Source organism: Callospermophilus lateralis, chromosome 3 (assembly GCF_048772815.1).
Source record: "Callospermophilus lateralis isolate mCalLat2 chromosome 3, mCalLat2.hap1, whole genome shotgun sequence".
NCBI classification, from domain to species: Eukaryota; Metazoa; Chordata; class Mammalia; order Rodentia; family Sciuridae; genus Callospermophilus; species Callospermophilus lateralis.
Window position 1 is genome coordinate 149,398,548 of NC_135307.1, and position 17,651 is coordinate 149,416,198.

Genomic DNA, 17,651 nt, shown 5'->3' on the forward strand with positions numbered 1-17,651 from the left:
TGCTCCTCATGAAGCTTTGCAAGTGACCAGGACTTTGAGAAGCAGCTCTGTCCCCCCCGGTGGTATTTTCTGTGTTTGCATGCAAGTTCAGGTTTTCCCACATGTTGTCCAAGGTCACCTTAGGGGTCATGCATTATAGGTGCATAACACCTTTTCTCTGCATATTTGGGTATGAAGCATTCATGTGTAAGAGTACATTTGCTCTCTGAATGGCAGTGGTTGCCATCAACAGCAGAAGGTATGTGCCTGTGGAATGCCCAGGTGGAGTCATCTTCATTTGCATTGGGAGAGCTCTGTTGCAAAGGTGGCTAAGTCTGTAAAGACTCTCATCTTTAGCTGGTCAGGGAAACAAGCAGCCCATGTTGCCCACTTGACATAAGTAAAGTATAATAATATTCTACTAGTTTTGCTCCTGAGGGCAAGAAATAAAGGATTCATCAATAAGTCAAGGCAGTTTGTTATGGAGAGCAGATGACTAAAGAGCAAGAATCTAGGCAAGAAAAATTTCTAGGAGTAGTAAAATTATTTGTTAAACCACTTAGCCAAATAAAGATATCTAGACTATCCCTTCTATTTTATACATGATGACCATCTTAAGATAAAATAAATTTTCTAATGAGGCAAGACCTCTTTGGTTCCATTTGGAGGGAGAAAGGAGTCTGGACTTTTCAGGATTCAGAGAATGGTGTGACCATCTATCACTGCCCTCCATGGTCACTTAGTGAGCCCCCTTGCGCCAGCTAATAGGTTCATCCTATATTGCTCCTTCAGAAGCCTGAACAATTCTATTTCTTATGGACTTTTAATTCTTTCTGTTTTTGCTGTTGGGGTCTTATTTCCCTTGAATCATTGGATCTGTTTTTAGAAGAATATCTCCTCAGCTGCTGGCATTTTCTACTGCTTAAATAAAGTTCAAGACACTAATAGGAAAGGCAATGGGAATTTTCCAGGGTACTGCTAGGCAATGTTCTTCACCTAAGCGATGACTGCAAAGATGTTCATTAAAAAACACCCATAATCTCTATGTACTCTACTTAAATATATTTAATATTTTAAAGGTGGTAAAAAAAAAAAACCAGTTTGGACAACTGAGCTTTGAAAACTGTCTAACATCCAAGTATATAGTCCCTTTTTGAGGGGATGAAGCATGTGAACTTTTATGCTGGACTTTGGGTCATCTCTTTCTTAGGGGCTGTATTAGTTTGATAGGGCTCCCATAACAAGAATACCAGAGACTGGATGGCTTAAAAAAACAGACATTTGTTTGCACACAGTTCCAGAGACCAGAAGTCTAAGATCAAGGAGTAGGCAGGATTGCTCTCTTACAAAATATTTAAAACTATTTTAAAGTAACTATAGATTCATAGTAAGTTTCAAATATGTGTACAGGGAGGCCCTGTGCACCCTACACCCCACCTTCACCCATGTTGGCTTCTTACTTTAGTATAGCACAATGTCAAAACCAGGAAATTGACATTGACCCAACTCACAGAGCTTGTTCAGATTTCATTTGTTATGTATTTGGGCGAGGGGAGTCCATGAAATTTTATCACGTGTATCTTTGTGTAGTCACAATTGTGATACAGAACTTACCATTATCATAAGGCTCCTTCATGGTACCTCTTGATAGCGCCCCCCTGCTGTCCCCAACCCATGTCCAATCAGAGTTGGTTTCTTCTGATCCACTCTCTGCAGCTTACAACTGTCCATCTTCTCGCTGTGTCTACACATGGTCCTTCCTCTGTGCTTGTCTATGTCCTACCTAACCTTTTCTTCCTATAACGACACCAATCAGATTGGACAGTGACTACCCTAACAACCTCAATTGTTTTAAATTATCTCTTTAAAGGCCCTATTTACAAAAATAAGTCACATTTTGAGGTACTGGGGTTTAGAATTCAACATACAAATTTTGGAGGTAGCAAATCAGATAGTAACAGGCATTGTGGCTGACTGCTTATAAATAAAGCTTTGAGGTTGAACAAATCAGGATATAAATTATAGCCATAAAATGTGCCATCTTTAAAATTTTGATTATTCCATTTGTCCTTTGCACAGTGAAGGAAATGCCAACTTCACAGAGTTCGGAAGGAAATCTCTATGAGTGTTTGTAGCATGTTTAATGTGGTACTTGGCAATGATAAACATTTAGTCATGGCATGGGTATTAAGATGGTATTTTAACAGTTGAAAAAGAAAGAATGTGTTTCACAGTTCCTAATTCAGTTTTCTTCATCTGGAATCAATAATAGATTTTATAATAAGGCTATAAAAGATGGGTTTTTATGTCTGTGTGTAAAGCTGTTAACTCCCAAATATAAAAAGTTTGATGATTCCACCATTCTGGCTAAGGAAGAGTTGCTCAAGTGTTCTATATAATTGAATTTCAAGGAGCAAAGATACAGTAGTTTCTGCCTGACATATGACACCAGGCCCTCAGGAATAATGCCATATTCTTTCTATGCCTGGCTCAGAATTCTGTTTTTCTTATAGCTGCCTTTAAGCTCTCCTTAGCAAATTTTCTCTTTCATCTTCTGCTCCGTTCCTGTTGACAGAGTCTTCCAGAATTGCTGATGGAGCATATAGAGGCTGCCGTGCCTTATGCTTTAATTTTTCTGAGCAGTGGGATGTAGGACTTATTTCTGAAGTAAACTGCTAAATGTATGGCTTTCATGCTCACATGAATGGTTTACAGAGAATATTAATATTTAAGCCCATCTTAGACATGGTACCCATAATCTATTCTACAGAACAAACTACCCCAAATTTAGTGGCTTAAAAAAATAGCAAACTCCTATTATTCTCAGGATGCTGTGGACTGACTTGTCCCATGTGGCTGAGCTGGTTGTTTATTCCATGTAACACTTTCAAAGAGTAGTCAGCTGGAGTTAGAATACCAGGGAACACGGTCACACTGCTGGAATAAGCTGGCTGGCGAGAATGTTGGCAGTGGCTGGAAGCTTAGCTGGGGTTGAGTGTTGTGCCACTTGGGTTTTCTTTCCCTGCCCTTTTCTACAGGTGCATATGTCCCCCCAACTTGGTGGTTGGAAACAAGAGGAAGAAAGTAGGGACTGCCAGGCATCTTTGGGACTGAGCATGGGAGTCCCAGAATGGTCTGTCATCCATTCTGTTGGGCAAAGTAAGCAGAGGTGCAGAGTCAAGGTGGGGGAAATTGGTCCCATCTGTCTAGGCCATGCAGGAAAGGATTGAAGCAAAGGTGAGCTCTTGGGGAGATTAGCTATCACGTGCTAAAGAAGGAAAATGATGAAATTGTGAAGGTCAGATTAAAAATTGGGGGAGAACAGGAAGAACAGACTAGGCATGCATATTGAAAGTACTGGCTAAATGGAGCACTCATCTAAATTCATTCTGTAAGAGGATTAGTGGGCTAAGAGAGATTGTTTCCAAACAAAAACATCATTGGATAATTCCTAGACTCTATTCAACAGCTTCCCTTTGCTGGCTAGATGTACTGCATGGGCCCCCAGGTATGTGTGGACTGGCCCACCTTTCTAAACCTGCTATTCCCTAGCCCCACTGCCTCACCTCATTGATACATGCTGACTCTTCTGCAGACAGGATATTTATCAGAGTTCCTCTTTGGGTGAGGAATTCCCACCTCTCTTATCCTTTCAGCCTAACAGAAAGGGGTTCGTGTCCCTATAGCACTTAAGGCTGCTCTTTCTCAGGGGACCTAATAGAGCACTTAATGCATATTCATGAACAGATGAAGTGGAGGGAAGATATAGGAATTATTAGGAGGAGGAGCTGAGAGGATGCTGCTAAGAATGGCCAGAGAAGAAATAAAGCAAAGGGAATAAATCATATTGGCAACCCAGAAAACACTGACGTATGAAAGAGTCCAAAAATTGACATTGGAATTAGCAAAAATGGGTTTGTCTTTAGTAAGATCCTGACCTTCTGATATTCTGTACTTGGGGATTTTGAGAGATGCCAGCTTAATATTTCTTGCCAGCTGCCAGACACTCAGAATCCCATGTTCTGCTCAAAGACTCATTTGTTGGTTCATTAGTGTGTGAATGAGGGTACAGGGGTTTTTACTGAAGGAGGGGGTTAAAATGCTATCACTCTGAAAGCCAGGTTTTTAAGGAGCGTTGAGTCCAGTGATGCCTCACAAACACATCTCTTATTTTTCACTGTATTCCAGGTTGATATTGGAGCCCACGTGTGAGCCACTAATGGTTTTTGAGATATAATGCATTTTCTGTGCTTTGAAGAGGCTGGGTCACTGCAAAACAGCTATCTCTGCATCATTTCTGGAATAGGTTGCTGAATTTTCTTGATGGATGGGGAACCAGTTATGTGTTCCCAGCCAGCTGGCCACACTCTGAGGAGAGGATGGGCGTTAATAAAAGCTCTGCCCGGTGCTGATTTCAGTAGTTTCTCGTTGCTTTATTTTGCTTCACTTGAAGCCATCAGCTCAAGGATTTTTCTGAACACAATATTGCTCAAAGTGAGTAGCAATTATGGATGGTTTGTCACGATGGCCTCTTTTGGATGGAATTGAAAGCCTTGCCAGTATCAGCAGTCAGCTTGCAGAAGGTCTGAATCCTAGGGACATGGAGGCCACCCTATGCCATGCAACAGCAGGCAACTGCCTCAACCCCTCTGGCTTCATTTTTGATGAGCATATTTAAAGATGTTTTGTTGATTCTGAAATTTGAGAACAGTGAAGAGTGCTAATCATCCATTTCACAGACTGTGCAAAGCTGCATTTGCACATCGATAGGTTTTTCTTTACACTTGATGTTTTTCTTTACACTTTTCTGTCACCCTGTGATGATAGCAGAGCCTTGGAAGTGACAGTGTGTACAGGGCATCCTGGGTGCATTGTAATATAGCTTTATAAGAATTCTTAATTGTGCTAATCAATGAGGTGCCAATGGAATCAATTTATTCCCTTGCCAACGGTCTTAGGTTCCCCCAGAAGTCAAGCCCAGACAGATTCATGTGTTTTTCGGGGGGTAGTCATAACCGAGAAGCACTATTGGGGTAGGGGGTGGGGTGGGTGGTTACTAAGGCAAGGAAAGAAGGAAAACCAATCAAGGACCCATTAAAAGTTGCTTTGTGGGCAGGTGGGGCCCACTCCTACTGGGGACCTCTGAGGGATCATCTTAGAGATGCTTCCAGAGATGTCAGTTTCATGGCATGTCTAGCAATCCTGCTCCCTGCGTGGACCAAGTGTGCTTTGATAGTCAGAGCCTTGAGCTGGGTTGCAGATTCCCCAGAGGAAACAGCTGTCGGGGGCCTTGGGTGTGGAAAGGATGGTTGTCAATATGGCCTTCCATAGCACAGATGGGCCATATGCTCAAATTTCAATCATTTTCACCTTACTATGATTGTAGATCCAATCTTGACTTTCTGGGACACACAGCAAGAATGTGAGTGGTAGGGAGAGTGTCTTAGGACTCTGGCCAGCTGGGTGTCCTCAGCCAGAGGAGAGTAGGCAGGCAGGTTGCAAAGGTAACTGGGCTAAACAAAAGTTCAGGCCCACTGAGTATTTCCTGGGAGTGCCACACAGCTCTGCGTGTGGAATGGGATCAATCACTTTCAGTGTTGACACTGTTAACATCGCCTGTATCATGGTATTTGAGGACCAGAATAAAGTTGGCCTGCTGGTGCTCAAAGACCCATAATGCAGTCATAGTTAGCCTTGAGGTGGGAGGGTGCTGAAGGCATTGTTACATGGTTGTCAGGCATAGTTCTTGTATGTGGTAGGAATCTTCAGGTGAGCAAAGATAGTTTTGCTTCTGCATTCTCAGAGAAGAAGGCTTTAGCAATGTACTGTTAGGATGAATCTGCATTATCAAATATTCAGACCTAATCTGGAGAGAGGCTGTTTCTAAATAGTGTGTGGGTAGAAGGAGAGGAGGAGAAGCAGCCTGTTTTCAAGAAGTGAGTGGAGCCAGCCAATCTATATTTACATCTCTAAGATCATCATCCGAATGGTCCATCATGGCCTCTTCTGCTCATCCTGGGTTCTGGTGCTGTTTGTTTTTCATTTGTTCATTCATCCAGTCAATATTGGATGAAGGCTCCTTCACTATTATTGTACACTGTTGGAGGAACTGAGGGTGCAGCCATGATGAGACCAGACCAAATATCTGTCCCTTAGAGAAAGAGAGATGGAATTTTCTAGGGGAGAGCATGCACCAATTGAAGGTGCTCCAGTAAAACAGCAGTGGAGCGGGGAAGGGGATAGCATAGCAAGAGCTAGGGCCAGAGGCAGAGGTGAGACCCACAGAATAGCACGTCATGTGATGTCAAGGAGGGGAGTGTTCCTGACAGAAAGAGCAGCCAGGGCAAAGGGCCTGTCAGGAATGCTTTTGAAAGACTTGGAAATTCAAGAAAGAAGAAGACAATTGGGCTTTTACTGAGTTCACACCTTACTGGTTATCTAATTCTGCAGTGAACTGTGCCCATCATGGTCTTCCACCTATTTTTCAACTCTGTAAATTCTAGAAAACTGGTAGTAAAGCAAATGATTCTAGTCCATAGAGAAGCAAAAGGATTTTGTGAGGTGGTGGATTCCTCTATTAACAGATTGAGATCAGCATTCCTAGATTCCTGGTTACATTTGTGTGTGTCTCCTGGGTGCTCCTCAGAATGGTTTTAGCACCTTGAGGTTCTCTCATGAAGGAGTGACTTAAATGCTGTCTTTGACACATGTTCATTTTATACTTGTGCAAGTGTCATGGTTTTATCGTTTAAAAAATGTATCTTTTATGGTTGCCTTAAGGCAGGAATATGTCATCTAGATCTGTTCTAGGAACAGAAGGGGACTGGGTGGCTGTTAAGGATGGGGGATGGGACAAAGTCAGTCACCAGAGTGGGTCAGAGACGTGACGGGGAGTGGACCAAGTCTGGGGGTTCTTGGCTTTCACTCTGAGTGAGGTGGGAGAGGCTCTTGCCCTTTTCTTAGCATTTTCATTTCATTTCTTTTTTGCTTTGAATAATTATAAAAAGATTTATTCTCCTTCCACCTTGCTGTCAACTGACTTCCATCAGGTGATTTTGTCTAGAAGTTACTCTCTGTTCTTTTCTGTATTGTTCTCTCAGGGCATGGAGTACACATGTTTTCTTTTGTTATTTCCTCTGGCCTCTCAGTAACACCAAGAGGGGAGGAAGGATAAGTGAGTGTGCATCATAATCCAACCACTGTGAACCCAGTCATAGGCCCACCTTTGACCAACTGGGAGCCATTTGTCTTTCTCCATGACTCCATGCACTGGGCTCAGAACACAGGCCTGCACTTATTACTTCAGCATGTTGGAGCCAAACCCTTTTTACTGGGCACCCACCTAGTGCCAGGGCACCAAAGAAGCTTCCTTCTTTCTTTCTAGACTTTGTCAAATTGCTATGCATATCCACTTTTCTCAAGATAAGAAACAGGTGCTCAGAGACACTCAGTCACTTTCCTGAGGCCAGCCAGCTTGGCCTGCCTGACTCTAGAGGTTGGCTTACTACTTGCCTGTTTCTGGTCATGTCTGAAAAGTCCATGTACTTTTAGAGCTCTTGTGCTTTGTTTTTTTAACAAGTTAAGTTCTGGTGTGCTGTTACACAGTAGGGTGACTATAGATAACAGTAATGTACTTGAGTTGGTAATTTTTCACTACTGTAACAAATATATGAGATAAATAAACTTAGCAGAAAGGCTTATTTTGGCTCACAGTTTTATCATGGGGGGAGCCTGTAGCACAGGAAGCCTATTTACCTCATGGTAAGGTACAAAAGGGAAAGAAGATAACTCTGGGTCCTGTAATCCCCTTGAAAGCATGCCACCAATAACTTAAACCCTCCCACTAGGTCCCATTATTTAAAAGCTTCCACCACCTCCTAGTAGCACTGTGGGTTAGGGATCAAGGTGTAACGCATGGGCCTTTGGGGGACATTTCAGACCCAAAGTATAACAGTATTATGTACTTCAAAGGAGGTAGAAGAGAGGATTTTTAATCTTCTCACCACAAAAAAAGAAAGAAAAATATTTAAGGAGGTAAATATGCTTATCCTGATTTGAGCATTATACAGTGTTCACATGTATGGAAACATCACATGGTACCCTAAATGGGTATAATTTTTTGCATATAACATTTAAAAATTAAAAATGAAACAAGGGGAATAACTCCTTTCTCCCTCTGTCTGGATGTGGACTGACTTCACTTTCAGGTCTTCTCTGGGATACTTTGCCTGCCTCTGCCTCCACCTTTCCTTTCTTTTCTAGAAATAGTGAGTGTGTCTCTTCTGGATCTGCTGTGAGATTTTCATATTGATGCCTTTAAAAAAATAATAATTATTATTTTGATACTAGGGATTGAACCCAGGGCCTTGAACATGCTAAAAAGTACTCTACCTCTGAGCTACATCCTCAGCCCTTTTTAAAAATGTTATCTTGGGCAGGGGTCTCACTAAGTTGTTGAGGCTGACCTCCAACAGCAGTCCTGCTTCAGTCTCCCAGGGAGCTGGGATGACAGGTTTGTGCCATCCTTATGCTTTATTATGACTTTCATTCAGCATGTGACACCCACTTTTTCTTTGACCAAATTCCTTGCCTGCCATTGCAGACCACAGAGTAATCCTATGATGAAACTGAGAATGGAAAAATCCAACTGCTTTCCAAGAGCCTGAGCAGAATGTGTAGCAGAGGGCCAAGTGCTACTGTGAGTGGCATTTTCTGGGGATGCCTTTGAATCCCAGGTGGCCCAGGAAAGGCTGTTTTCCTGCATGTGGTATAAGTCTATTCCGCAGAGCAGCCCTGCACCCTGAGGGCCACAAAACCAATCATGCCCAGCAGCATAGATTTGGAGATGAGCTTATTGATCTTTGTAGCAATGAACAGAGCCAACAGGATTGTAAGGGTCTGTGTAATAAATATGTGAGACAGGAATTCAATGGGGAGTTCAGTCATCATCATGAGCTGCCTGAGGGAAGGGGGATGGGTAGCATAGGTGGGGACAAGGTCAGTTCCCACCCTGCCTCCTCCTTTGGGCCTGCTGTGGGTGTCCCTGTGCATTTTCGCTATCTGCCATGGCTGTTTTCATCTGCTACCTGCATGAGAGGAGGACATAGATAATTGTGGGTCCCAGGGCAACTAATTCTTCCCTTCACCCTAGGACCTTAGCTACACATGGTAAAGGCCCAAGCTGAAAGTGCCCAATGGTATATTTCAAAATCTGAAGAAACTGAGGTTTGTGTGCCAGGGCCATGGGGCTGGTGTGCTGAAGCTATTTGTTCAGCTCAGGGGTATTGTTTTGAGGACCCACTATGCATAAGATATCGAGTTTCTAAGAGGATGCACATTCACTGCTCTCAAGGCATGTATAATCAGCAATAAATCACTTCGCCCTATGTGGTTTCATCTGATTTGATTTTGTGGCAATCAGTGAAGTGATCTGGAATGATTCCCCTGTGTTCACAATTGAGAAAATTGTTTCTGAGATTAAATGGCTTTTCCCAGGCTTTGACTGCAAGCCCATATGCATTTTCTAACACTGACCAGCTTCTTCAAGGGTGTCAGACAAGGGTCCCAAGAAGTATCCTATAGAGCAGGAGATGATATAGGTGTCAGGGATATAACAACTTAGAAAGATCTAGAAGAGAGAGATCTTTATTCAGGGGCAGACTGTGATTTTTTTTTAATAGTAGGGGTCCACATCATTTAGTTTTTCTGGGATTATCCTGATTTCTGCCTGGGGTCCTGGAACAGCTGTTAATTGAACCCTTTTTTTTCTATGTTTAAGAGTGACTTGGTTTAGATTGGGGGCAGTAGTGTGTGCCGTAATCTCACCTACTCAGGTGACTGAGGCAGAAAGTTCTCTGGAGCCTGTGAGTTCAAGGCCAGGCTTGACAACATAAAAAGAGAATGACTTTGTTTATGCAATAATTTATTTATATGGGTCCCCTTACCTCAAGATGGCAAGCTACATTGACAGAACGGTTATATTAATGCATGGGAGCCAGCAAGGTGGGAAAACAAGTAAACTAAGCTATAGCATGGGCTCTGAGAGTGGTGGGACATATCTTGGAAGGTAGCAAATAAGGTAGACCCTCAAATCATTTACTTTTAACTCAAGAGAGAGGATAAAGAATAGGAATCATGTGATCAGGAGTAAACTAAAATGTAAGAAATTCAGCTCAGCTCAGTGAGAATCTAACACTGACCCAGGGCCACAGTCACCCCTTCTGGGGTGCTGTGTACCTTGAAGGATGTTTGTTTGTAAACATTGCATGATGTGGCAAATGCAATTGTAACACTTTTTGTTATTCCTTAGTGACCAGTGAGCTCCTGGGAAGGAACTTGTTCTCTTCACACTTTATATATATATATATATATATATATATATATATAGAGAGAGAGAGAGAGAGAGAGAGAGAGAGAGAGAGAGAGAGAGGGAGTGTGTTGTAGATGGACATAATATCTTATTTATTTTTATGTGGTGCTGAAGATGGAACCCATTGCCTCATACATGCAAGGCAGGTGCTCTATCACTGAGATGTACGGCCCCAGCCCCTCTCTTCACATTTTATAATTCCCCAAAAGTTAGCATGGCAAGAGCATATGGAAACCAGCAAATTCCAGTGAATGAATGAACTTATTAGGGCCGTTACCATGTAACAATGGAGAGTTGCACTTGGAACTCAAGGTTTTTTGATCGATCCATCTTCCCAGCAACAAAAAATAAAAAATAAATGGGTTGGGGGCAAATGTTTGGGATATGCATAAAATTTACATAGTTTTCACCTGAGACACAAATTAGTCTAATGATGATTATTATTTCTCTTTTACTACCCATACTAATCTATCATGAAGATTATCCATTTGATATCATTACAGATGTCTTAGGACACTATCTATTATGTTGGTTAGCTTTCAATCAGAATGACAAAATACTTGACATAAACAACTTAAAGGAATAAAGATTTGTTTTGGCTCCTGGTTTTAAAGGTTTCAGTGCATGGTTGGCTGGCTCTGTTACTATGGGCCTGTGGTGAGGGAGAACATCATGGTGGAGAAAGCATGATAGAACAGAGCTTCTCCCTCATGGTAGCCAAAAATAGGGGGGAGAGAGAGAGAGCGAGATACAGACACACACACACACACACACACACACACACACACTCACACTCCCACTCACACAAGAAGGCACAAGATGTATTTCCCAAGGGCACAGCCCCAAGGAACCACTCTCTTCTTCTAGGTCTCACCTCCTATTTGCCACCATTTTCCGATAGTCCATTCAGCCATGAGTCTAGAAATTGATTGATCCTTATGATTCAATCACTTCCTAAAAGCCCCACCTATAAATATTGCTACATTGGTGACCAACCCTTTAACGCACAAACTTTTGAGGGCCATTCCAGATCCAAACATAACATTTATTTAAAACAGATTTTATGTTCTTGGATAATTACATCTTTTTTTTGATGGATCTTTAATGACCTTGGAGTGGCATACCAAAAAGTTACAAATTCATTCAGTTACAGTTCCTTCTAATACTTTTTGATAAACCAGATAGTTTAATTTTTATTTTGTGGGTTATCCTTCTGAAATTGTTGTAGATGTTGTGAAGTGAGTATCTAACTTTACTTTTCTTTAAGGGTTAGAAAATAATCCTAACATTTATTGAGCAATATATCTTTTCCCTGCTGAATTGCAATGAGATAGTTATATTCATCTATTCATGTGTCAATACCTTACTGAGTGCTGAGCAGAATGAATAAAAAGATTTATTATCATGCTGAAATTTTAAAACATCCAAGATAAAAAGAAAACCCTTACAAGCTCTGCAAATGAAAATTCATAGTAATAGGAAACAAATTTTCCTAAGTTAAAGGAGTATTACTTTCAAATATTGGCCAGAAAATTATTCTTTTAAACAAATTATTTTACTAAACTGAATTTCCTAGGCAAAAATTAAGGCAGTTTCAAATATGTAGAGATTCAAGTCTAAAATAATTACTTAGAATATACTCTAGCAAATTGAAATCAAGAAAAAGGCAAACATAGTCTTAGTCCAACTTGTGCCACTGTAGCAGAATTCCTGAGACTAGATAATTTATAATGAACAGAGGTTTACTTCTCATGATTTGTAGGTTGGAAAGTCCAGTATCAAGGGGACAGAATCTATTGAGGGTCTTCTTGCTAAATCACAACATGACAGAGAGTACATGAAAGAGTGCAAGTACAAGAGGGACCGAAACCACTCCCACTGCAAGTAACCCACTCAGGAATAACAGCATTTGCTTTTATCTATTCATGAGAGCTGAGCTCTTAGACTGAAACACCTCTTAAAATCCCACCCACTATTATTGGTATGATGGCAACTAAATTTTAAGATGAGTTTAAGAGAGAACAGACATTCAAACTGTATCATGTTGGCACCAAGAGTCATGGTTAAATCTAAATATTTGATGATATTTTCAATATAAATCATGACTTGGGGATTTGAATGAGGAAGAGATTGGGGGGGAAAAGTAACCATAGAAGTTCATTGTAGGGCTTCTCTGGTTTGGATATGATGGAAATGCCCTAGTTATATACAAAATGAGAAAGGTTTAAGTAAATATAGGTGTTAAATATTAGACTACCACTCCCAGGAACAGAAATAGTATTATAACTTCCAAACCACTTGACATTAAATAAGAAACACAAAAGTAAAAATGCAGTCAACATACCAAATGCAAGATCAGAAAAATGAGAAACAATAGAAGTATTGTTTAGAAACAATAGAAGTATTGGACCCCAGAGTTAGTATAAAGATTATTTTATTTTATTGTTGATGTTATTATTATTTGGTGGTGGCAGAGATCAAAACTAGGGCCTTGCACATGATAGGCAAGTACTCTACCACTGACCCCTATCTCTGATGAATAAACTAAAGACATTTGGGATTCAGTGGTGACAGAAGTCTTCTGGAAGCCTTTGTCTACTGACTAAAGACAGAAACTTTTGGGAGTGAGGACACCATAAACCCCTTTCCAGTAGAATTTTAATGTCCAGAAATAATACAGAGAAAGCCCCTTGGATATACATAAACAAACATTATCTGAAATTTCTTATCTCTTTTTGTTCTCCTACAGACCCATTTATTCTTCCCATGGAAGGCCCTCAATCCCAACCTCCCCTTTAGCTTTTTGGAAAGTACCTATTTCTGCATGTTCCTGTATGCACCATGAGTAAATATCTGTTTATTATTGCTAATTTGTCTCTTGTCAGTTTAGTTTGTAGCTCCTCCACACTAAACATCAGAGATTAGTGGAAAAAAAATTTTTTTTCTCATCCTAAAAGAAAGTATGGCAGAAAGATAACTAATAGGATGACAGTAGTAAGTAGTAAGTTTAAAAAAATCACTAATCACAAAATGCAAATGAGTTTAAATTCCATACTCCCAAACAAAATAGACTTACAGATAGGGCAGTAAAACAAATCCAAATCCAAATGTTGGATATATACAGACAACATATTTGAATCAAAATGTTGTATAAGATTGAAAAGGAAGGAGTTGAAAAAGTCATATCTACCAAACACCATAAAAATAAACCAAGTTTAGCAGTAATTTTTTTTGAGGAAATACATGAAAAGGGACATATGGACATTTTATATTTCTAATACTAAATAATTATAAATATCCCAAGTGACTCTTAATGTATGAATGGTTAGGTGAACTGTGATACATCCACACCATGGACCACCTCCTGACCAATCTCAAAAGGAAGCAAACTGTATAAATTCTTGCCTACAATATTCTTGAACTGCCATAATCATGAGGGAGCACTGCTAAGTCTTTTCCAGGCTTAGGGACATACAGAATGTAGTTATAATGAGATAGTTATGAGGGATCGTTGCAAAAAATGATACAGTTCTTAATTATAGTGGTTGTTATACAGATCTACATGTGTTGTGGCATTGCATAAGATCATGCATATACAGAAATTCATTCGTATAAACCTGGTGAAATCTGAACAAGCTCTGTAGATTATACCAATGTCAGTTTCTTGATTTTGATATTAGTTACTTAAAATATTACTGTGGGGGAAAATTAGAAGGGATAGGAAAATGTGCCTCTCTATATTTTTCATTTTCTTATGAACTATAATTTTCTCAAGACAAAGTTTTTAAAAAGCTGACACCAGATAGCCACATGGAGAAATAGACCAAATCTGCCCGATAGAATATTATGTCCCTGATAAAATAATGATTAAAAAAGCAGTTGGAAACAGAAAATGTTTATGAGGACCAAGAAATGCAGTAATTATAAACACAATAAATGTATTGTGAATGGACCAATAAAAAGATAATATAAAATGAAATTCAGTTGTTTGGGGAAGGTGAAATGGAAATTAGGCAATTTGGCTTTGCTGTGGCAATTGATCCTCATCTTTTGAAATATGAAGTCTTCTTTCTTTGCCTTGTCCTCAGTCTGAAGTTTGTTTTTATAATAAGTGAAGTCAACAAAGTCAGTTACTAAAATGTATGAGTGGACTACCTTGTGCAAGTTCTTGGGTTTGATCCACAGTACAGAAAAGAAAAGAAAAAAAAGGAAGGAAGGGAGAGAAAAAAAAGAAAAGAAAGAGGATAACAACTGGAAAGTAAGGAAGAACTTCACCTGCAAAACCAGATGGTACCATTCCAAGTTTTCTAAGGAATCTCCATACTGCTTCCAGATTGGTTGCACCAATTTGCAGGACCACCAACAATGTAAGAGTGTGCCTTTTTTCCCACATCCTCGCCAACATTTATTGTTGTCTGTATTCTTGATAACTGCCATTCTGCTGGTGTGAGATGAAATCTTAGAGTAGTTTTGATTTGCATTTCTCTAATTACTAGAGATGTTGAATATTTTTTTCATATATTTGTTGATTGAATGTATATCTTTTTTCTTCTGAGAATGTCTGTTTAACTCTTTAGCCCATTTATTTATTGGTTTGTTATAACACAGCCACATCAATGTTTATAGCAGCTCAATTCACAATAAGGAAGCTGTAGAAGCAACCTAGATATCCATTAGTAGATGAATGGATAAAGAAACTGTGATACACACACACACACACACACACACACACACACACACACACAATGGAATATTACTTAGCATTAAAAGAGAATAAAATTATGGCATTTGCAGGTAAATGGATGGAGTTGGAGAATATCATGCTAAGCAAAGTAAGCCAGTCCCCAAAACCCAAAGACCAAATGTTTTTTCTGATAAGTGGATGATGACCCATAATGGGGGGGCATGGGAAAAATGGAGAAACTTTGACTGGGCAAAGGGAGGGAGAGGTGAGGAGGGGAAAGGGGGCAGGAAAGATGGTGGAATGAGATGGACATCATTACCCTAGGTGCATGTATGACTGCACATATGGTGCAACACTACATCGTGTACAACCAGAGAAATGAAAAGTCGTGCTGCAGTTGTGTACAATGAATCAAAATGCATTCTGCTGCTGTCATGTATACCTAATTAAAATAAAATAATTTTTAAAAGATTTAAAAATAAAAACAACAAAAAAACCAGATGGTACCTACACGGGTCTCCAGTAAGCTATGAATGGACCTGTGAGTACAAAACACTTAAGTTCAGAATAATAGCCTTTAGAAGTATCGTCTTGGAATCTGTGAAATGCATACCATACCATGTTCTACTTTCTAAAAGCAAAGAAACTATGTCAGAGTTACATCTTTCATATTAACTAAAAAATGCATATGGAAAACTTCAATGATTCATTAAAGTTTCTAGTACTCATGCATCATAGGAAAGATAAGAAGCTAAGTAAGTGCCTGAGGAAAGTATTCAGATGGTTAACATCAAGTTCCTGATCATTCTTCTGTCATAAGCCCTATGGTGAAAGCACCATTCATCAATCAGTTGGTTTTTCTCTTGGCAGCAGGAGGGAGACAAGAATGTAATTTGAGGTTAGAGCATTGGCTGAAAAGCACAACTTCCAGCCACCAAATTCCTCCTAGCTTCTACCTAATTAAATGAATGCAAGCTAGTATTCATGCCTAGAAGGCAGAGTTTTTTAAAGTTTGTTCCAGGGGACCACTTGCAGCCAGCAGATTGTTGAGCTTTATATTCCACACTTGCCATATCAGATCCAGTGCAAAGCAGAGATAAAGTCTTACTTGTTAACAAGTGCTTGGGAGCTTCTAAGAGACATTAGAAAATCAAGTTATAAGTCAAGATGAGCACCTGGCTCTCAAGCACCCACAAGAGTGACTAGGTTCAAAAGACCACCTAAGAACCGTTATACTGTCCTGGGAGTTTTCAAAGAAGGTCCCAAGATACCTTTTTGATCCCCTCCATCTGCTGCAGAAGACTGCAGAGGAGGCTCCTGTACTGGGTAGCCCAGCAGAGAGTGGTTCTGGAGCCCTGCCTCCAAAACCTTAGGCAGTAATTCTTCTGCAGCACTCAGCTGGCTTTCAACATACCAGGGGGATGCCCAGGGAGGAAATCCAGGAAGAACACATCTGCTGCTTCTGAGCTGTAAAAGTTGCCAGAGCACTCTCTTTCAGATGCTCTGGCAACTTTTACATTTAAGTATGTGGTCTAAGATGTTAATTATCATCAATTATTATATACCTGAAGTTTAGAGGTTTATCTTTATGCCTATGGATTTCCAATTGCTCTGCCTTCCTTAGTTAACAATATTTATTTCTTCTCTGAAGTGATTCATACCTTTGCAAAGATTAGTTGAGCATATTTGTGTGGGTTTACTCTTGGGTTTTCTATTCTGTTTTATTAATCTTATTTCTATCCCTCTTCCAATATTATGCTTATCTTGTTTGCTTTAGCTCTTCAGTAAAGCTTAACATTGAGCAGGGTGTTTCCTACCACTTCATTCTTTTTTTAAAAAAAATTGCTTTAGCTATTTTAGTTCGTTTTCCTGTCTATTATAAATTTCTATGTCTACAAAATCCTAGCTGGGTGTTAATAGGAAGTTTGTGAAACCTAGAGATCATTTTGGAAGAAATTGGCATCTTACTATAATATCTTCCAGGCAGTCATCAAGATATGTGTCTTATTTAAATTGTCTATGATTTTTTAGTTAGCATTTTGCAGTTTTTGACATACAATTTCTATACATGTTTTATTAGATTTATATTTCAGTGTTTCATTTTTGGTTTCCCTTGTTCAGTCCCCACATGTTTATTGCTTGTATGGAAATAGATACTTTTTGAGTGTCAATTTTATATATTCTGACCCTGATACACATACTCATTAATTTAGAAGTTTTTGATTTGGGGGGATTCCTTGGTATTCTCTACATAGACCATCAGTTCACCTGGAAATAGAGGCAGTTTTATTTCTTTATGATACTCATTTCTTTTATTTCCTTTACTTCCCGAGGAAGAGTTCAAGAATTATATTAAAAGTGGACATCTTTATCCTTTTCCTATTTTAGGGGGAAAACATTTTCTTTCACCATTAAATATAATGCTCATTGTAGTTTTTAGTAGTTCTTTCTTTAGATTGAGGAGATTTCCTTTTATTACAGTTTTATGAGTTTTTATTATGAGTATATGCTGAAATGGTCACTTACTTTTACTGCATAAATGGGTATAATTATGTGCCTTTTTTTCTTTAGCTTTTTAAGAAAAGGGTATAGATTATATGGATAAATTTTCAGTTATTG

The 17,651-nt window shown here is 39.6% G+C and overlaps 1 protein-coding gene across 2 annotated transcripts in view; it reads left to right on the forward strand.

Moving 5' to 3' along the window:
* Chrna7 (cholinergic receptor nicotinic alpha 7 subunit) overlaps window positions 1–17,651 on the forward strand; it is a 104,322-nt gene that overhangs the window by 57,929 nt on the left and 28,742 nt on the right. The window lies entirely within an intron of this gene.